The following is a 22840-nucleotide window of genomic DNA, read 5'->3' as shown; positions in this document are numbered from 1 at the left end:
AGCACCTACAAACGCTACAGCTACAACACAAGCAAATGCTACTACTGATAATGTAACAGTTTCGACAGCAACTACAGCAGCAGCACCTACAAACGCTACAGCTACTACACAAGCAAATGCTACTACTGATAATGTAACAGTTTCGACAGCAGCTACAACACCAGCACCTACAAACGCTACAGCTACTACACAAGCAAATGCTACTACTGGTAATGTAACAGTTTCGACAGCAGCTACAACAGCAGCACATACAAACGCTACAGCTACAACACAAGAAAATGCTACTACTGGTAATATAACAGTTTCGACAGCACCTACAACAACAGCACCTATAAACGCTACTACTGGTAATGTAACAGTTTCGACAGCACCTACAACACCAGCACCTACAAACGCTACAGCTACTACACAAGCAAATGCTACTACTGGTAATGTAACAGTTTCGACAGCACCTACAACAACAGCACCTATAAACGCTACAGCTACTACACAAGCAAATGCTACTACTGGTAATGTAACAGTTTCAACAGCACCTACAACACCAGCACCTACAAACACTACAGCTACTACACAAGCAAATGCTACTACTGGTAATGTAACAGTTTCGACAGCAGCTACAACAGCAGCACCTACAAACGCTACAGCTACTACACAAGCAAATGCTACTACTGACAATGTAACAGTTTCGACAGCAGCTACAACACCAGCACCTACAAACGCTACATCTACTACACAAGCAAATGCTCCTACTGGTAATGTAACAGTTTCGACAGCACCTACAACACCAGCACCTACAAACGCTACAGCTACTACACAAGCAAACGCTACTACTGGTAATGTTACAGTTTCGACAGCAGCTACAACACCAGCACCTACGAACGCTACAGCTACTACACAAGCAAACGCTACTACTGATAATGTAACAGTTTCGACAGCGCCTACAACACCAGCACCTACCAACGCTACAGCTACTACACAAGCAAACGCTACTACTGGTAATGTAACAGTTTCGACAGCACCTACAACACCAGCACCTACAAACGCTACAGCTACTACACAAGCAAATGCTACTACTGACAATGTAACAGTTTCGACAGCAGCTACAACCGCAGCAGCACCTACAAACGCTACAGCTACTACACAAGCAAATGCTACTACTGGTAATGTAACAATTTCGACAGCAGCTACAACAGCAGCACCTACAAACGCTACAGCTACTACACAAGCAAATGCTACTACTGGTAATGTAACAATTTCGACAGCAGCTACAACAGCAGCACATACAAACGCTACAGCTACAACACAAGCAAATGCTACTACTGGTAATGTAACAGTTTCGACAGCACCTACAACAACAGCACCTATAAACGCTACTACTGGTAATGTAACAGTTTCGACAGCACCTACAACACCAGCACCTACAAACGCTACAGCTACTACACAAGCAAATGCTACTACTGGTAATGTAACAGTTTCGACAGCACCTACAACAACAGCACCTATAAACGCTACTACTGGTAATGTAACAGTTTCAACAGCACCTACAACACCAGCACCTACAAACACTACAGCTACTACACAAGCAAATGCTACTACTGGTAATGTAACAGTTTCGACAGCAGCTACAACAGCAGCACCTACAAACGCTACAGCTACTACACAAGCAAATGCTACTACTGACAATGTAACAGTTTCGACAGCAGCTACAACACCAGCACCTACAAACGCTACAGCTACTACACAAACAAATGCTCCTACTGGTAATGTAACAGTTTCGACAGCACCTACAACACCAGCACCTACAAACGCTACAGCTACAACACAAGCAAATGCTACTACTGGTAATGTAACAGTTTCGACAGCAGCTACAACAGCAGCACCTACAAACGCTACAGCTACTACACAAGCAAATGCTACTACTGACAATGTAACAGTTTCGACAGCAGCTACAACACCAGCACCTACAAACGCTACAGCTACTACACAAGCAAATGCTCCTACTGGTAATGTAACAGTTTCGACAGCACCTACAACACCAGCACCTACAAACGCTACAGCTACTACACAAGCAAACGCTACTACTGGTAATGTTACAGTTTCGACAGCAGCTACAACACCAGCACCTACGAACGCTACAGCTACTACACAAGCAAACGCTACTACTGATAATGTAACAGTTTCGACAGCGCCTACAACACCAGCACCTACAAACGCTACAGCTACAACACAAGCAAACGCTACTACTGGTAATGTAACAGTTTCGACAGCACCTACAACACCAGCACCTACAAACGCTACAGCTACTACACAAGCAAATGCTACTACTGACAATGTAACAGTTTCGACAGCAGCTACAACCGCAGCAGCACCTACAAACGCTACAGCTACTACACAAGCAAATGCTACTACTGGTAATGTAACAATTTCGACAGCAGCTACAACAGCAGCACCTACAAACGCTACAGCTACTACACAAGCAAATGCTACTACTGGTAATGTAACAATTTCGACAGCAGCTACAACAGCAGCACATACAAACGCTACAGCTACAACACAAGCAAATGCTACTACTGGTAATGTAACAGTTTCGACAGCACCTACAACAACAGCACCTATAAACGCTACTACTGGTAATGTAACAGTTTCGACAGCACCTACAACACCAGCACCTACAAACGCTACAGCTACTACACAAGCAAATGCTACTACTGGTAATGTAACAGTTTCGACAGCACCTACAACAACAGCACCTATAAACGCTACTACTGGTAATGTAACAGTTTCAACAGCACCTACAACACCAGCACCTACAAACACTACAGCTACTACACAAGCAAATGCTACTACTGGTAATGTAACAGTTTCGACAGCAGCTACAACAGCAGCACCTACAAACGCTACAGCTACTACACAAGCAAATGCTACTACTGACAATGTAACAGTTTCGACAGCAGCTACAACACCAGCACCTACAAACGCTACAGCTACTACACAAACAAATGCTCCTACTGGTAATGTAACAGTTTCGACAGCACCTACAACACCAGCACCTACAAACGCTACAGCTACAACACAAGCAAATGCTACTACTGGTAATGTAACAGTTTCGACAGCACCTACAACACCAGCACCTACAAACGCTACTGCTACAACACAAGCAAGTGCTACTACTGACAATGTAACAGTTTCGACAGCAACTACAACACCAACACCTACAAACGCTACAGCTACTACACAATCAAACGCTACTACTGGTAATGTTACAGTTTCGACAGCAGCTACAACACCAGCACCTACAAACGCTACAGCTACTACACAAGCAAATGCTACTACTGGTAATGTAACAGTTTCGACAGCAGCTACAACATCAGCACCTACAAACGCTACAGATACTACACAAGCAAATGCTACAAATGGTAATGTAACAATTTCGACAGCAGGTACAACACCTGCACCTACAAACGCTACAGCTACTACACAATCAAACGCTACTACTGGTAATGTAACAGTTTCGCCAGCAGCTACAACAGCAGCACCTACAAACGCTACAGCTACTACACAAGCAAATGGTACTACTGGTAATGTAACAGTTTCGACAGCACCTACAACACCAGCACCTACAAACGCTACAGCTACTACACAAGCAAATGCTACTACTGGTAATGTAACAGTTTCGACAGCACCTACAACAACAGCACCTATAAACGCTACTACTGGTAATGTAACAGCTTCGACAGCACCTACAACACCAGCACCTACAAACGCTACAGCTACAACACAAGCAAATGCTACAGTTTCGACAGTACCTACAACACCAGCACCTACAAACGCTACAGCTACTACACAAGCAAATGCTACTACAGGAAATGTAACAGTTTCCACAGCAGCTACAACACCAGCAACTACAAACACTACAGCTACTACACAAGCAAATGCTACTACTGGTAATGTAACAGTTTCGACAGCAGCTACAACAGCAGAACCTACAAACGCTACAGCTACTACACAAGCAAATGCTACTACTGGAAATGTAACAGTTTCCACAGCAGCTACAACACCAGCACCTACAAACGCTACAACTACTACACAAGCAAATGCTACTACTGGTAATGTAACAGTTTTGACAGCAGCTACAACACCAGTACCTACAAACGCTACTACTGGTAATGTAACAGTTTCGACAGCACCTACAACACCAGCACCTACAAACGCTACAGCTACTACACAAGCAAATGCTACTACTGGTAATGTAACAGTTTCGACAGCACCTACAACACCAGCACCTACAAACGCTACAGCTACTTCACAAGCAAATGCTACTACTGGTAATGTAACAGTTTCGACAGCAGCTACAACAGCAGCACCTACAAACGCTACAGCTACTACACAAGCAAATGCTACTACTGGAAATGTAACAGTTTCCACAGCAGCTACAACACCAGCACCTACAAACGCTACAACTACTACACAAGCAAATGCTACTACTGGTAATGTAACAGTTTCGACAGCAGCTACAACACCAGCACCTATAAACGCTACTACTGGTAATGTAACAGTTTCGACAGCAGCTACAACAGCAGCACCTACAAACGCTACAGCTACTACACAAGCAAATGCTACTACAGGAAATGTAACAGTTTCCACAGCAGCTACAACACCAGCACCTACAAACACTACAGCTACTACACAAGCAAATGCTACTACTGGTAATGTAACAGTTTCAACAGCAGCTACAACACCAGCACCTACAAATGCTACAGCTACTACACAAGCAAATGCTACTACTGGTAATGTAACAGTTTCGACAGCATCTACAACACCATCACCTACAAACGCTACAGCTTCAACACAAGCCAATGCTACTACTGGTAATGTAACAGTTTCGACAGCACCTACAACACCAGCAACTACAAACGCTACAGCTACTACACAAGCAAATGCTACTACTGGTAATGTAACAGTTTCGACAGCACCTCCAACACCAGCACCTACAAACGCTACAGCTACTACACAAGCAAATGCTACTACTGGTAATGTAACAGTTTCGACAGCATCTACAACACCAGCACCTACAAATGCTACAGCTACTACACAAGCAAATGCTACTACTGGTAATGTAACAGTTTCGACAGCACCTACAACACCACCACCTACAAATGCTACTACTGGTAATGTAACAGTTTCGATAGCATCTACACCAGCACCTACAAATGCTACAGCTACTACACAAACAAATGCTACTACTGGTAATGTAACAGTTTCGACAGCAGCTACACCGGCACCTACAAACGCTACAGCTACTACACAAGCAAATGCTACTACTGGTAATGTAACAGTTTCGACAGCACCTACAACACCAGCAACTACAAACGCTACAGCTACTGCACAAGCAAATGCTACTACTGGTAATGTAACAGTTTCGACAGCACCTACAACACCAGCACCTACAAATGCTACAGCTACTACACAAGCAAATGCTACTACTGGTAATGTAACAGTTTCGACAGCGCCTACAACACCAGCACCTACAAATGTTACTACTGGTAATGTAACAGTTTCAATAGCATCTACACCAGCACCTACAAACGCTACAGCTACTACACAAACAAATGCTACTACTGGTAATGTAACAGTTTCGACAGCAGCTACACCGGCACCTACAAACGCTACAGCTACTACACAAGCAAATGCTACTACTGATAATGTAACAGTTTCGACAGCATCTACAACACTAGCACCTACAAACGCTACAGCTACTACACAAGCAAATGCTACTACTGGTAATGTAACAGTTTCAACAGCATCTACAACACCAACACCTACAAACGCTTCATCTACAACACAAGCAAATGCTACTAATGGTAATGTAACAGTTTCGACAGCATCTACAACACCAACACCTACAAATGCTACAGCTACTACACAAGCAAATGCTACTACTAGTAATGTAACAGTTTCGACAGCATCTACAACACCAGCACCTACAAACGCTACAGCTACTACACAAGCAAATGCTACTGCTGGTAATGTAACAGTTTCGACAGCACCTACAACACCAGCACCTACAAATGCTACTACTGGTAATGTAACAGTTTTAACAGCATCTACAACACGAGCACCTACAAACGCTACAGCTACTACACCAGCAAATGCTACTACTGGTAATGTAACAGTTTCGACAGCACCTACAACACCAGCACCTACAAATGCTACTACTGGTAATGTAACAGTTTCGACAGCATCTACAACACGAGCACCTACAAACGCTACAGCTACTACACAAGCAAATGCTACTACTGGTAATGTAACAGTTTCGACAGCACCTACAACACGAGCACCTACAAACGCTACAGCTACTACACAAGCAAATGCTACTACTGGTAATGTAACAGTTTCGACAGCACCTACAACACGAGCACCTACAAACGCTACAGCTACAACACAAGCAAATGCTACTACTGGTAATGTAACAATTTTGACAGCATCTACAACACGAGTATCTACAAACGCTACAGCTACTACACAAGCAAATGCTACTACTGGTAATGTAACAATTTCGACAGCATCTACAAGACCAGCACCTACAAACGCTACAGCTACTACACAAGCAAATGCTACTACTGGTAATGTAACAATTTTGACAGCATCTATAACACCAGCACCTACAAACGCTACAGCTACTACACAAGCAAATGCTACTACTGGTAATGTAACAGTTTCGACAGCATCTACAACACGAGCACCTACAAACGCTACAGCTACAACACAAGCAAATGCTACTACTGGTAATGTAACAGTTTCGACAGCACCTACAACACCAGCACCTACAAACGCTACAGCTACTACACAAGCCAATGCTACTACTGGTAATGTAACAATTTCGACAGCATCTACAACAGCAGCACCTACAAATGCTACAGCTACTACACAAGCAAATGCTACTACTGGTAATGTAACAGTTTCGACAGCACCTACAACACCAGCACCTACAAATGCTACTACTGGTAATGTAACAGTTTCGACAGCATCTACAACACCAGCACCTACAAACACTACAGCTACTACACAAGCAAATGCTACTACTGGTAATGTAACAGTTTTGACAGCAGCTACAACCCCAGCACCTACAAACACTACAGCTACTACACAAGTAAATGCTACTACTGGTAATGAAACACTTTCGACAGCAACTACTCCAGTGGCACCTATAAACTCTACAAATACTTCAACAGTAACTACTATTTCCAGCTCCCCAATAACAACAACAACAATAACAACAACACCAGCTGTAACACTTCGTCCACAGCCAACTGTCGACCTGAGTGTTGGTCTCACTACTCCCTTTACTACAGAATTAGGTGATCCAACTACTACTCAATTCAAAACTTTGGCTGCACAGGTGACTGAAACGGTACGTGTCAGACCATCCACTGAAATATTATGTAATTATGTGAAATAATTCATGAAATAATTTAGAACAGAAAACTATACATTTCACAATTGTGGTCAAAATTTAGATTTAAAATAGATGTTCTGTGAGATACATTTACAAAATATTTGTCTATTGACTGAACAGAAACAGTAATAAAAAGCTCTAACTGTAGGATAATAATAAATATCATCTTTTTGCAGTTGAATCCAATCTATAGAAATCGCTTTCCTTTTTTCCGCAACTGCAGAGTCAAAGCTTTCAGGTGAGACCGGTCTTAAATTTACAATTAACACATTTTTATAAATGCATGTTTCATACATTGTAGATAAGAAATTATGTTTTTATTCACAAGTAAAACTGTAATATTTTTCTGTTTAAAAGAGTAATTTATTCATGTTAATCCATCCCTAAGACAAATTCAGAGTTAAAGTTTGTTAGGACAAATTAGCATATTAAAAATGAGTTCGAAAGAATTTTATACAACACAAGAATGTAATATTAATTTTTATATTACATATTTTTATATTATATTTTTTGATTTTTTTCCTGCAGAGGTCGATCTACACGTGCTGTACAAAATACAGATGCAGATGTCGAGCTGATATTCGACGAGAACTCTACAACTCCCATCCCATCTGGACAAGCAGCAGCAACTGTTCTGAAGGAGGCTGTAGATAGTAACAGTAATTTGAGTGCGCTAATTAATTCCAGCGCAATCACTGTCCTTAGTGAGTATAACCTTAAAAAATAATAATTCTCAGAGGATTGGAGGTTATTATAACAAACAAGGGTGTAAAGGGAGAATTCTAATTAAAAAAAAAGTCAAATGACAAATTAAAACACTGTATTTGCATCATGTTTATCCTTCCAAATATTTGCATCCATACCCTATATTTCTCTTTTCAGGCCAGCCAATCGGTGTGACTGTGATTTTCGTAACAAATGGCACTTTTACAGCAGATCTCTCAAATACTAGTTCAAATTCATTCACAACCAGAACATTAATGATTAAAAAAGGAGTAAGTATGGAATTAGTACACCTTGGTTTAATTGATGAATGCGAAACAGAATTAGTTGCTTTCACAAATACAGCATAAAATGCAGAAATACAGATATAGACTAATAGTCACAGTAAGTTCAACTAATAAAAATCACTCAAATTTGGGATTTAATCACTGAAAGGCACATTAGAAACATTTTTATCTATAGCAAACTTGTCAAGTATGTCAAGAATATTATATAAATGTAAAAAGTTTTGTTTTATATTTAGATATTTTTATATATTATTCTTGACATATTTGACAAGTTTGCTATAGATAAAAAAGGTCCTATGACGGTGTAGTCTGATAGCTTGTTACCTTTAGATTACAGGTTCCTGCAGAGCTGAAAGAACACAATACACAATGATCACAAACTCTGCAGTGTTTTTATTTCAAATCCTACTAGAGTTGTACATGGTCCTGTTGTGCCTGTCTTGTATTTGTATTTATTTGCAGAATGTATTTTTCTAATTATGTACAGTATACGGTATATACATTTCAGCACTTTGCACACATGCTTGTATATGTGAAAGCTATTGATGTTGTTTTAATATATATATATATATATATATATATATATATATATATATATATATATATATATATATATATATATATTATTACATTTTAATATTATGATATTAATTGTAGAAAAGTTTCCCTTGTTAATCAACTGTTGACTTCTTTGCAGCTTAACCCTTTTTTCACTCAAGACTTCCCAAATTCATTCAGTCTCTTAACCATGTTAAACTACAGGTACTTAAAAGTTTATTTTAAGCATTTTGCCTCATAAACCATCCATATTCATATTATAAAACCAAATTTCAATACACACAGTTCTCTTTACTAACTTACTTTATCTTTGTCTAACCAGCACCGGAACGTTTAAAGCAGTTACTGATTCAATTCTGAACAGCATGGACTTGGCTTTTAACAGCTCTGCTGGAAATCCCAACACCACCCAAATTGCTCAAACTATGTTTCGAGCAGCCAAAAATGGCAACCTTCCATTTCAGATCTCTATCACCAGTATCACAGTGAATGGCACGGGTAAGTAATACATACATATTTTATGTAGTAAGAAATATCCATGCTTGGAATAAAACACTTAGGGATATTCAATAATATAATATCCTGTGACAGGGTGTTGTGGCATGACCCTGTACAAAGCAGAGTAACTGTTAACATGCTATAACTTTACAGGAATTTAGACAGAGACTGCAATTTGTAGTTTATAAAACCATGACATTTCATACTCTTTAACCATGAATCTTTATATCTAACATTATGGCAGCTAAAAGTGTGTTTTTAATTATGGGGATTATTTGGAGCGCTCGCCAGACAAGTTCATGAGTAAGCTGATTCAAAAACAATAACCTATTAGTCGGAATGTCAGATTTATTTGATGACTTCTGACCGATCAGCATTGAGAACTCGGAAGAACTTCGATACATTGGGGAAATGTTATTTCAGTGTTTAAAGTTCAAATTATAAATCACTGTATCACGGTATACTGTCCAACTGATAAGTCATCATGGTCCTGGTCCTGAGCATTAGAGAACACACCTTTCATTTTTATTTAACAACTGATCATCCTGTATTGTTGTTATCATAGTGCCTTTTGTTCTAACAAGTCATTTCTGATTTATTTCAACAGTATTTAATTCAGGTGATGTCAGCAGCAGGATCAGTGTGCTCATGGCGTGCTTCATGGTGGCTGTGTCGCTTCTGTTCACACGGTCCAGCTGATGCTAAACCACATCCTCCTCTAAGAATGAGAACTATTACCAAGTTTGACTCTCCTGTTCCCTCAATGTATCATGTGAATATACCGAGCTAAGATTTTAAATAATGTGTATGTGTAAAAAGTACAATAACAACAGCATTATAAGGATCTGCCAACCTGTATGAAAGTGCAATGATATGGATTGGTCAATACTTGTAGCTTTAATTATTTTGACATCTTGTAACATATTCTTTGTATTTGATTGTGGATTACTCAATCCTGGAGTCCAATTTACAGTGATAAATACAGTTGAATTTATCAAATGGAAACTATTCTATTATAGATCTAAGTTAACATTAGTAAGTACAGTATATTTGCACAGAAATGCACATACAAAAACATTAAGTATTACGGGTTTCTGCAAATGATTAAATATAATCCAGACGATGTAACATGCATGAAATAACAAATAAATGAACTGTTCTGTAAAACCCAGAATTGTGGTTTGACTGGATTTAATACATGTCTTTACCTGGAGTTCTTTCCTAATATATGAAGCAATAAAGGAGAAAATATGTTATTTAAACTGTAAGTTCTATAAACTGGTGCACTTTACAAAAAAATCCTCTTTTTTTGTTCTTTTGTAAGGTGCTTACATATACTATATATATTTATTTACTGCAGTGGGTATCTAGGTCTTTCTAAATTTTCTGTTTTTCTTAAAATAAGATTCATGGTGTATTGTACTTGCATTGAATGCAGCATTTTATATTTATAAATGGATAAATCAGTTTCAAATAAACTCATGAGGATCTATACTACTGGCTCTTATTTAATGTCAATTATCTTCTCTCATATAATCACTGCTTAGACAGTCGTTACTCCTTTAGGCAGCTTTTTCCTCCTGCTCTTGTATGTCCTATCCAAACCAGTTTAAGGTGTGACTATCCAGTATTTGTAATAATCCAGTCTAATCATTTTAATTGTGGTTATTTTTAAGTGTCTGACTGGCATAGTTTATCAACTGTTAGTGGTTTTCATTTTTAAAGCACACCCTCATGGTGATGGAGAAAAGGAATTTTACATTTGTGCATCCATAAAACATAAAATGTTCGAAGGGAATGTTACGATTTAAACTGGTAAAAAAAATATATATCATAAAAGTATTATAAATATAATCAGAATCACAAAAGATTCAGTATCATATACAAAATCAGAATCATAAAGATTCAGTATTATAAATCAAAATCATAAAGAGAATCTGTATTATAAATTGAATCTGAATAAAGAACTGAATCAAAATCATAAGTTGAATCAGTATCATAAACAGAATCAATATAATAAACCGAATAAGAATCATAACCAGATTCAGTGTCATAAGCAGACTCAGAATCATCATACAGTATGTGCCCACAAATGTATGTCACCTCCCTGGGACAGCTTTCTTGTGGTTTTAAATTTGTTCAGTCTAATTATTTGGGAATCTCCTTGATATGAGGAAGATTTATTCAAAAGAGTTCAATTTCCAGTCAAAAAGATACACCCAACTCCATATTGTGTATGTAGGTCAAACAAACTGTCTCCCTTTCCACTTCCCCTTACCACATCACTTCCTGTCTAACATGGCTGCCTACAGGAAGTGCCAAGGCAGGTGCAACTCTTCCGATTCACCACAGGGGAGCACAAAACACCATAAACAAGTGAACACGAACGTTGAGATAGTAAACGGTAAATTTACAATATTAAATACATATTTTACTTCATGGCTCCTACATTATTTGATTCTTTCCTAATTAATTCACTGACAAATTACATATCATTAGTTATGCACATGACAAGTAAACTTACAGAGACTGAATAATATTTCCAGAAAAAAAAAATAGTTTAATAGTCTTAAACCCCAAATTAGCTCTGAAATGTGAAATGAAACCTTTTTGATTTTCACTTTAATTTTTTGTTGGAGGCTTTAGGATCATTTTAATCTCTCCTTTAGTTCTTCTTGGTAGTACTTCATCCTGTTTAAATTAGACCACTAATTCAATCTCATCAGGAGTGAAATTGAAGAAGATTAAATCTGTATTTAAATATTTCTGATTACAATCTGAGTTGAGGATAATAATTTTTCATGGTGGTTCACAGCTTTCTAACAACGTAACTGAAGTGTGGCATTTGGTTTATGAAGAATGTAGTTTGTGAGGTTTTATTATCTTTATTATCTTTTTGGGACCGGTTTGCCTTTCCATGGGCTAGAGAGCCGTCATAGAGCCAAGTCTTACGTCACTGTATACGTCTTTCCCAGCAACGTTAGTGCAGCAGCAGCAAACACAAACACAACATCAACAGTGGCGGATGTTGCTTTACTGTTAATGCTCATGGCTTTGCAAACCTACATTGGAATCCAAACGCGATGAATCCAAAGTGTACAGTACGTGCAGCTCCATGTAATTTGTATAAACGGAGGTTGTAATCGAGAATAACGGAAAACACCTAACATCATTTTATCATTAACACAGAAAAAAGGTAGCCTTAGCATGTAGCTACCTACTATCATGTTTGCTGATAATTGATCATAAAGTAAAAGTGTATTAAACATTGGTATACTTAGGGTACATTATCAAAGGCGTTAACAGTAACCCAGCCCCGACCCCAGCCCCTTCTTAAGGTACATTATTAAAGGCATTAACAGTAACCCTGCCCCCAGCCCCAACCACAGCCCCTTCTTAAGGTACCTTATTAAAGGCGCTAACAGTAACCCTGCCCCCAGCCCCAACCACAGCCCCTTCTTAAGGTACCTTATTAAAGGCGCTAACAGTAACCCTGCCCCTAGCCCCTGACACAAGCAGTTCTTAAGTCTAGACCAGTTTTGGTGCTACTTAAAGGTGGTGTGCACGATGTTTGAAAGCCAATGTTGACATTTGAAATCACCAAAACAAACATGCCCCTAACCCAAATGGGTGCCACCTCTCTTTTGATAGCTCTGCCCCACACATACATACATAACCCAGGCAACTATTAAGGCAGAACCTGTTGGGGCAGCTGGCCGAGGGGATATTTTTATCAATAAATGAACACAAAGAGTAATACTATGGTAATTCAGGTCAAATGTGTTTTTGTCGTACTGTGTGTTGTACCGTGAAAGCTTTAGCTCCGTTTCCTATGTAAGACGTTCAGTTCTCTCCAGCGCTGGAAAGCTGATCCTATATTAACACGGGTCCTGCTTCTTGCCTTATCGTAAGACTTTTTTCGCTTTTTGTTTTTATCCGCCATGTCAATGATTCGATTGCTTTTGGCTAATGTCAGACATGCGCACTGAACACTCTCTCTGCCGCATATTGACAAGACATGCCCCTTTCTGCTCATTGGCTAAACGTTTGTTTTGTTAGTCGGCCCGACTCAGTTTTCTGAAGCATTTTTCAAACATTGTGCACCCCACCTTTAAGAACCACTTTTCCAGGTACAGAGCTGGTGATTTGGGTGTCGAAAAAAACACCCGCTGTTGGAACTCCCCCGGGAAAAGTACTGCAGTGAGACGCTCTTGCGTTCCTCCCCTCACTTCCACAGACACCTGCTGATTGTAGACTCTGTCTGGGACCTGATCAAGGTTGTCTCCATGGCAATTTGCTGTGTATCGCTATGACAATCTTGCGGACTGAGGCACCTAGATTTGATGCTGGGAGTAGCAACTCTCCAGGCCTACACATACAAGACAAGAACTTTGACATACATACATACACACACACACATTCGCACATATATAAAGATATGCATTCAACCCCCCACCCCCATCCCACACCTTCGCCGCTTTGTACCGCCAGTCTGACAAGCCGGTCTGTGACCAGCACTGAGAATGGCTGTAGGACCGGATGGCTGCTTGCCTGTGCTGGGTTACCTCCACCCCCCACTTCCCTCCCCTGTTGCAAGTCATGTGTTTTTATGGCATACTGATTATGTGCTTTTGTTTCTGAGGTGCTTTTCCTGTTCCCACACTGTACACCCCACAGGAGCATAGTCTGGGGGTTGTTTTTTTTTCTCCTCCCCTCCCTCATGTTATGCTGTATTTTTTCCTCTATCCCCTGTATTCCTGTCCTCCCCCCCCCCCTTTGTCATATTGTATGTATTATATGGACAGGTTGATGGCTAATTTCGCTGGTACCTGTGACCAGTGAGAATAAAGGCTACTACTACTACTACTATGTTTCTGAAAACAGGAGCCTTAATTAACATAACATTAAGTAAACCAGTGAGGAATGTGTAAAAATAGAAACATGCACATTGCATATGCTGTGAATCATAACATGATGTTGTGCGTATATGTGTCAGTTGTACATAGGCATCATGCTATTTCTAATATTTTATAAAATAGCTTCAACTTTCTGTGATTGCATGTGTGTTGATGAGGGAAAAAACATAACACTCAGTTTCTCATTTGCATAATTTAATTCTTAAAAAATAGAAAAACCATCAAGCATGCTAATTTAATTACCACATAATTCATCTAATTTAATTCATCATAATTCATCTACCTTTCTTTCTGTTCATGGTAATGCAGAGACTGTCAGAAATATACACAAGTGCTTCATAAACAGTTTTATATATTCAATTTTAAAAAACACAAAAATCAGTTCTAAATCATTATAAATAAATCAAGTAATTGTGGTTCTGTAAGAAATTCAAATAAATTAACCTACCTTCCCTACCATGACAGTTATTTGCTTATATGTCAGTAGTCAGATGCTAATACTAAGAAGTTCCATTATTAGTCATGTATCACTTAGCTCAAAGCAACAAACATGAAGAAACAGAAAACAAATGCGTCAGTGATGGATAACAAACTGATGCCTTGTCTTACGTCTTTAGACATCAGAATGCAAACAAAAAAATGTTCAGCATGTGAAAACCAAAATATCGTAGATGACATGCATTTATTAAACAAGGAAAGAGCACACACTAAAATAGAAAATTAATTCATTTTACCATCAATGTCTGTAAAAACATTTTTCAGCACATAAAATCGAGAAATCACATTCACATTAAATCAAATATGAATAAATTGTCAATTTTAATACATTTCACATTCAACTCCCTATGGAGTGAACCTGGAAGTTAAAGAAATCGGATAACATATACAGAAAGGCTATATAACATATACAGAATACATTTTGTGTGATTTTCATAAATTACAGTATATTTGCAGTAAATTTAGGTTAATGGCAACTTTTTCTCTTGTTACTATCTATACAACAAAAGATGCTACATTATCCAAGCCATTTAGGATTTCTGTATTTTAGAACCAAACAATAAATCTGTGATGAAACACAGTAGTGAAATTTAAGAGATTCTAAAATTACTGTTGTACAGCCTCTTTTGCATATATTTTAGAAGCCTACAAAACACCACATACATTATTTGTACTTCAAACCTTTATTTACTTTATATACATTTTATACTTCAAAATGATGTACTTTATCTGGAATGCCCAGATATATATATAAATATCAAATGTTGATTTTCAGCTTTGTTTCAAAAAATTTGTAATTGAAATATACTTCTATATAGGTTTGATAATACGGCTTATGATGCATGCTCCATCTCTGAACATAAGTCAACAGTGGAATGCAGTCTTTAACGTAAATACCAGACAAGCCTGAAGGTGTCATCAAGTTATGTGTGACGACGTGAAAGCTGATGACACGAATCACACCCAATCAGCATCACAGAGAAAAAAAAAGTGTTTATTCATTGTGTCAACTCATTGCCTATAAAAGCCACAAACCGACAAGCCTTAGTATCCTGAATACTGGGACTAAGATTCTGACCTGAAACTGAGGACTTTTTATAACACTCTAACTGAACACTTACGAAGATTACAAATCATCTGGGTGAGTTTAATATCTTGAGTTTAATATCTTAATATCTTATAAACTAGTGATGAAAGTAATAATGTATTCATATCTATGAAATAATGATCAAACTTATAATACATAATCAGTTTTTTAGATATAAATTGTTTGTATACAAGACTGATTTTAAGAAAATATTTTGTCATCTGTTTAAATGTTATTTGCTTTTTTGCTCTGGTTTTACCAATCAGGTACAATTCTAGACATAAGGATACTGTTCAATGAGATACTGTTAAATAAGCAAAGGCAGACCTAAATTGAAAATTCTTTTAGTTCTTTTGAATCTTGTGATATAAGGTGCATTCTATGTGTGCCGTTAACCAGATTAAAAAAAATAAAAACCTTTAATTGTCTGTGAATGCATATGTATATATATACCCGTATGTGTGTGTGTCAGCTAAGATCATAGATATTGCAAAGGAGAAAAATTTCAAGCTAGTTTAGATGAAAAATATTTAGTAATCTCTAGAAATCCACTGAGACCTGGCACTATCATGTTCTAGAAAGAATTAAGTAAAGGTTTTTCTTTCATTTTCCTAAAAGAATTAAGTAAAGGTTTTTAGTGAAAGAGCAGAGGAAAACATAAGACATGATTTTTAATTCTCAACCTGATATTAAATGTTAACAGTTATCTTAAAGCTGTCTTAAAAATATCTTGCCATCTTTTCTTGGAAATATCTTTACACATGAAGGCAGGCAGGTATTTCAGCATTGTGAAAACATCCCAGACTGGTTTAGGTGTTAAAACTTTAGCAGAAGTGAATGTCAGAGTGTTCAATAAATGCTGGTAGAAAAAAAAACACTGGTATCTAAAGATGATTAATAGTCTGTGATATTGCTTACCAATGTATAAAACTCTATAGAATGCAGATAAAGAATATTGTGTAATGTAATACAATAGAAAACACAATGTGGTAAAACATTTGAAAACGTTTTGATTTCTGAAAAGTATATAATAATTTGTGTAATATTATTTAAGGTTGTTATTGGGAAACATTCAGGATGACGAGAAAAGAACTGAGAATCGTGTTCATACTGAGTAAGTTCTTATTCTAGTCTTATTCTTATTATTTCACCCATAATGCCGTACTGCAGATTTGTAATAATAATAATAATAATAATAATAATAATAATAATAATAATAATATAATTCTATAGGTATCATTCTGAGATCTGTAACTGGACAAAGCACAAATGAAACATCTACAACACCAACACCTACAACACTAGCACCTACAAACGCTACAGCTACTACACAAGCAAATGCTACTACTGGTAATGTAACAGTTTCGACAGCAGCTACAACAGCAGCACCTACAAACGCTACAGCTGGTACACAAGCAAATGCTACTACTGGTAATGTAACAGTTTCGACAGCAGCTACAACACCAGCAACTACAAACGCTACAGCTGCTACACAAGCAAATGCTACTACTAGTAATGTAACAGTGTCGACAGCAGCTACAACAGCAGCACCTACAAACGCTACAGCTACTACACAAGCAAATGCTACTGCTGGTAATGTAACAGTTTCGACAGCAGCTACAACAGCAGCACCTACAAACGCTACAGCTACTACACAAGCAAATGCTACTACTAGTAATGTAACAGTGTCGACAGCAGCTACAACAGCAGCACCTACAAACGCTACAGCTACTACACAAGCAAATGCTACTGCTGGTAATGTAACAGTTTCGACAGCAGCTACAACAGCAGCATCTACAAACGCTACAGCTACTACACAAGCAAATGCTACTTCTGGTAATGTAACAGTTTCGACAGCAGCTACAACAGCAACACCTACAAACGCTACAGCTACTACACAAGCAAATGCTACTGCTGGTAATGTAACAGTTTCGACAGCAGCTACAACACCAGCACCTACAAACGCTACAGCTACTACACAAGCAAATGCTACTACTGGTAATGTAACAGTTTCGACAGCAGCTACAACATCAGCACCTACAAACGCTACAGGTACTACACAAGCAAATGCTACTTCTGGTAATGTAACAGTTTCGACGGCAGCTACAACAGCAGCACCTACAAACGCTACAGCTACTACACAAGCAAATGCTACTGCTGGTAATGTAACAGTTTCGACAGCAGCTACAACATCAGCACCTACAAACGCTACAGCTACTACACAAGCAAATGCTACTGCTGGTAATGTAACAGTTTCGACAGCAGCTACAACATCAGCACCTACAAACGCTACAGCTACTACACAAGCAAATGCTACTGCTGGTAATGTAACAGTTTCGACAGCAGCTACAACATCAGCACCTACAAACGCTACAGCTACTACACAAGCAAATGCTACTGCTGGTAATGTAACAGTTTCGACAGCAGCTACAACAGCAGCACCTACAAACGCTACAGCTACTACACAAGCAAATGCTACTGCTGGTAATGTAACAGTTTCGACAGCAGCTACAACATCAGCACCTACAAACGCTACAGCTACTACACAAGCAAATGCTACTGCTGGTAATGTAACAGTTTCGACAGCAGCTACAACACCAGCACCTACAAACGCTACAGGTACTACACAAGCAAATGCTACTTCTGGTAATGTAACAGTTTCGACAGCAGCTACAACATCAGCACCTACAAACGCTACAGCTACTACACAAGCAAATGCTACTACTGGTAATGTAACAGTCTCGACAGCACCTACAACAGCAGCACCTGCAAACGCTACAGCTACTACACAAGCAAATGCTACTGCTGGTAATGTAACAGTTTCGACAGCAGCTACAACAGCAGCACCTGCAAACGCTACAGCTACTCCACAAGCAAATGCTACTTCTGGTAATGTAACAGTTTCGACAGCAGCTACAACAGCAGCACCTGCAAACGCTACAGCTACTACACAAGCAAATGCTACGGCTGGTAATGTAACAGTTTCGACAGCAGCTACAACAGCAGCACCTGCAAACGCTACAGCTGCTACACAAGCAAATGCTACTTCTGGTAATGTAACAGTTTCGACAGCAGCTACAACAGCAGCACCAACAAACGCTACAGCTACTACACAAGCAAATGCTACTGCTGGTAATGTAACACCAGCACCTACAAATGCTACAGGTACTACACAAGCAAATGCTACTTCTGGTAATGTAACAGTTTCGACAGCAGCTACAACAGCAGCACCTACAAACGCTACAGCTACTACACAAGCAAATGCTACTACTGGTAATGTAACAGTTTCGACAGCAGCTACAACAGCAGCACCTACAAACGCTACAGCTACTACACAAGCAAATGCTACTGCTGGTAATGTAACAGTTTCGACAGCACCTACAACAGCAGCACCTACAAACGCTACAGCTACTACACAAGCAAATGCTACTACTGGTAATGTAACAGTTTCAACAGCACCTACAACACGAGCACCTACAAACGTTACAGCTACTACACAAGCAAATGCTACTACTGGTAATCTAACAGTTTCGACAGTATCTACACCACCAGCACCTACAAACGCTACAGCTACAACACAAGCAAATGCTACTACTGGTAATGTAACAGTTTCGACAGCATCTACAACACGAGCACCTACAAACGCTACAGCTACTACACAAGCAAATGCTACTATTGGTAATGTAACAGTTTCGACAGCATCTACACCACCAGCACCTACAAACGCTACAGCTACAACACAAGCAAATGCTACTACTGGTAATGTAACAGTTTCGACAGTATCTAGACCACCAGCACCTACAAACGCTACAGCTACTACACAAGCAAATGCTACTACTGGTAATGTAACAGTTTCAACAGCAGCTACAATACCAGCACCTACAAATGTTACTACTGGTAATGTAACAGTTTCGACAGCATCTACACCAGCACCTACAAACGCTACAGCTACTACACAAGTAAATGCTACTACTGTTAATGTAACAGTTTCGACAGCATCTACAACACCAGCAACTACAAACGCTACAGCTACTACACAAGCAAATGCTACTACTGGTAATGTAACAGTTGCGACAGCATCTACAACACGAGCACCTACAAACGCTACAGCTACTACACAAGCAAATGCTACTACTGGTAATGTAACAGTTTCGACAGCACCTACAAACGCTACAGCTACTACACAAGCAAATGCTACTACTGGTAACGTAACAGTTTCGACAGCACCTACAACACCAGCACCTACAAACGCTACAGCTACTACACAAGCAAATGCTACGGCTGGTAATGTAACAGTTTCGACAGCAGCTACAACAGCAGCACCTGCAAACGCTACAGCTGCTACACAAGCAAATGCTACTTCTGGTAATGTAACAGTTTCGACAGCAGCTACAACAGCAGCACCAACAAACGCTACAGCTACTACACAAGCAAATGCTACTGCTGGTAATGTAACACCAGCACCTACAAACGCTACAGGTACTACACAAGCAAATGCTACTTCTGGTAATGTAACAGTTTCGACAACTACTCCAGCGGCACCAATAAACTCTACAAATATTTCAACAGTAACTACTACCAGCCCCCCAATAACAACAACACCAGCTGTAACACTTCGTCCACAACCAACTGTCGACCTGAGTGTTGGTCTCACAACTCCTTTTACTACAGAATTAAGTGATCCAAACACTCCTCAATTCAAAACTTTGGCTGCACAGGTGACTGAAACGGTACGTGTCAGACCATCCACTGAAATATGAAATAACTTATGAAGTAATTCAGAACAGAAAACTATACATTTCATAGTTGTGGTCAAAATTTAGATCTAAAATAGATGTTCTGTGAGATACATTTACAAAATATTTGTCTATTGACTGAACAGAAACAGTAAAAAGCTCTAACTGTAGCATAATAATAAATATCACCTTTTTGCAGTTGAATCCAATCTATAGAAAACGCTTTGGCTCTAAGTACCGTGACTGCAGAGTCAAAGCTTTCAGGTGAGACCCATTTTAAGTTGACAATCAACACATTTTTATAAATGCATATTACATGTTACATACATTGTAGATAAGAAATGTTTCTATACTAGGATACATTGTTTAAAAATTTTCACATACAAGTAAAACTGTAATATTTTTTTGTTTAAAAGAGTAATTTATTCATGTTAATCCAACCCTAAGACAAACTCAGAGTTAAAGTTTGTTAGGACAAATTATATTATAATATATATTATATATTAAAAATAAGTTCGAAAGAATTTTATACAACACAAGAATGTAATATTAACGATTATTTTCCTGCAGAGGTCGATCTACACGTGCTGACCAAAATACAGATGCAGATGTCGAGCTGATATTCAACGAGAACTCTACAACTCCCATCCCATCTGGACAAGTAGCAGCAACTGTTCTGAAGGAGGCTGTAGATAGTAACAGTAATTTGAGTGCGCTAATTAATTCCAGCGCAATCACTGTTCTTAGTGAGTATAACCTTATAAAATAATAATTCCCAGATGAGTGGAGGTTATTATAACAAACAAGGGTGTAAAGGGAGAATTCTAATAAATAAATGTCAAAATGACTTTAAAACACTGTATTTGCATCATGTTTTTCCTTCCAAATATTTGCATTCATACCCTATATTTCTCTTTTCAGGCCAGCCAATCGGTGTGACTGTGAATTTCGTAACAAATGGCACTTTTACAGCAGATCTCTCAAATACTAGTTCAGATTCATTCACAACCAGAACATTAATGATTAAAAATGGAGTAAGTATGAAATTAGTACCCTTTGGTTTAATTGTGAACTTTTGAAAATGCAAAACAGAATTATTCGCTTTCACAAATACAAGCATGAAATGCAGAAATACAGATATAGACTAATAGTCACAGTAAGTTCCACTAATATAAATCACTCAAATTTGGGATTCAATCACTAAAATGCACATTAGAGACATTTTTATCCATAGCAAACCTGTCAAGTATGTCAAGAATAATATATTAAACATATCTGAATATAAAAAGTTTTGTTTTATATTCAGATATTTTTTATATATTATTCTTGACATACTTGTATAAAACAAAACTTTTTTATGTGTAAGTCTGTTGAATTTATTTGTGAGCAGCCATGACTACATTGTATTAATGTTGACGATGTAGCTTGATAGCTTGTTACCTTTATGTTTAATATCAAGATTTTAATTGTAGAAAAGTTTCCCTTGTTAATCAACTGTTGACTTCTTTGCAGCTTAACCCTTTTTTCACTCAAGACTTCCCAAATTCATTCAGTCTCTTAACCATGTTAAACTACAGGTACTTAAAAGTTTATTTTAAGCATTTTGCCTCATAAACCATCCATATTCATATTATAAAACCAAATTTCAATACACACAGTTCTCTTTACTAACTTACTTTATCTTTGTCTAACCAGCACCGGAACATTTAAAGCAGTTACTGATTCAATTCTGAACAGCATGGACTTGGCTTTTAACAGCTCTGCTGGAAATCCCAACACCACCCAAATTGCTCAAACTATGTTTCGAGCAGCCAAAAATGGCACCCTTCCTTTTCAGATCTCTATCACCAGTATCACAGTGAATGGCACGGGTAAGTAGTACATACATATTTTATGTAGTAAGAAATATCCATGCTTGGAATAAAACACTTAGGGATATTCAATAATATAATATCCTGTGACAGGGTGTTGTGGCATGACCCTGTACAAAGCAGAGTAACTGTTAACATGCTATAACTTTACAGGAATTTAGACAGAGACTGCAATTTGTAGTTTATAAAACCATGACATTTCATACTCTT

General features: G+C 38.3%; 1 long non-coding RNA gene across 1 annotated transcript; it reads left to right on the top strand.

Moving 5' to 3' along the window:
* Window positions 1–15964: 15964 nt before the first annotated feature.
* LOC113650018 lies at window positions 15965–17844 on the top strand. The gene is made up of 3 exons (XR_007143553.1): window positions 15965–16077; window positions 17078–17137; window positions 17257–17844. It is a non-coding gene; the product is annotated as an uncharacterized LOC113650018 (long non-coding RNA).
* The last annotated feature ends 4996 nt before the right edge of the window (window positions 17845–22840 follow it).

Source organism: Tachysurus fulvidraco, chromosome 7 (genome assembly GCF_022655615.1).
Source record: "Tachysurus fulvidraco isolate hzauxx_2018 chromosome 7, HZAU_PFXX_2.0, whole genome shotgun sequence".
Lineage (NCBI taxonomy): Eukaryota > Metazoa > Chordata > Actinopteri > Siluriformes > Bagridae > Tachysurus > Tachysurus fulvidraco.
Note: the sequence above shows the minus strand (reverse complement) of the source record. Positions and strands in the feature narration are given on the sequence as shown.